Source organism: Propithecus coquereli, unplaced genomic scaffold (genome assembly GCF_000956105.1).
Source record: "Propithecus coquereli isolate 6110/MARCELLA unplaced genomic scaffold, Pcoq_1.0 Scaffold98, whole genome shotgun sequence".
NCBI lineage: Eukaryota > Metazoa > Chordata > Mammalia > Primates > Indriidae > Propithecus > Propithecus coquereli.
Genome location: NW_012156173.1, coordinates 2,478,790 through 2,479,992, shown reverse-complemented (window position 1 = coordinate 2,479,992; position 1,203 = coordinate 2,478,790).

Below are 1,203 nucleotides of genomic sequence, written 5' to 3'. Positions count from 1 at the left end.
TTAAGAAAATATTGGATTATAGACTGGACTTGGTGATTGTCTTCTACTGAATATAGTATAGAAATGGAGAAACAGTAACTTTGCATTGGAGAAAAGGTACAGACAATATCTTAACCAAGTGATTAAGGTTAACGCCACCAATAATAGATCATGTTGATACCATGTACTGTGTGAGATAATTTCATGAGAAGAACATTTCACCTCTGTGGTATCCTTTCCAAAAATCTATATCCCAGTCTAATCATGTGAACACATCGAACAAAACTAAACTGAGGGACATTCTGCAAAATACCTGACCAGCACTCTTAAAAAAAGTGTCAAGGTCATGGCAAATAAGGAAAGACTGGAAAACTGTCACAAATGGGAGGAGACAAAGGAAATGAGCTGTATAAACACAACATGGTATCCTGGGCTAGATTCTGGAGCACAAAACAAACTTCAGTAGAAAATTGGTGAAGTCCCAATAAAGTCAGTAGTTTAGTTGATACCATTGTACCAATATTAATTGCTTAGTTTTGGTAAATGTACTATGGTTGCATAAGATGTTAACAGCGGGAGAACCTGGGTGAGGTTTATACGAGAACTCTGTACTATCTTTGCAACTTTTCTGTAAGGTTAAAGCTATTTCAAACTGAAGAGTTTACATAAAAGATGGGTAAGAAGAAAGAACATATTCTAGTTAAGGGGAACTACATGAGCAAAGCACAGAAATAAGAAAAGCCCGGGTGTCTGGCTGGAAAGCTAGCTACTGGGAGGGAAGTAGAGCAAACAGAAATGAAGATCTTTAAACTAACGTATTCCAAAGCACATTTTGATGCGTGAAAAGGCAGCACCCAGACCATGTGGTCCTTACATAAAGTCGCCATATAATATATCATCTGGGGCACTTTTGAAAATGAAAGAGTGTGCTCAGCAGACAGGAGGCCAGGACAACAAGCATAAACCAGGACTGTGCTAATGAAACTGAAAGTACGGTCACCCTACATATATGCCATGATAAGAGGCTTGAATTTAATTTTGAAAGCAGTGTTTTCCATAATGCATATGTGAAGGTCTTTACTGATACCAAGTGTGAAAAAGTTCCACGATCAAATACTCTTAGAAAATACTGGGTAAAAGAAATTTTATGTTTGTTTCTTTCCCGAACCACTTCTCAGAGCCTTTAATTTACAAACGTGCTCTGTGAATCTTCAAAAATGTAAG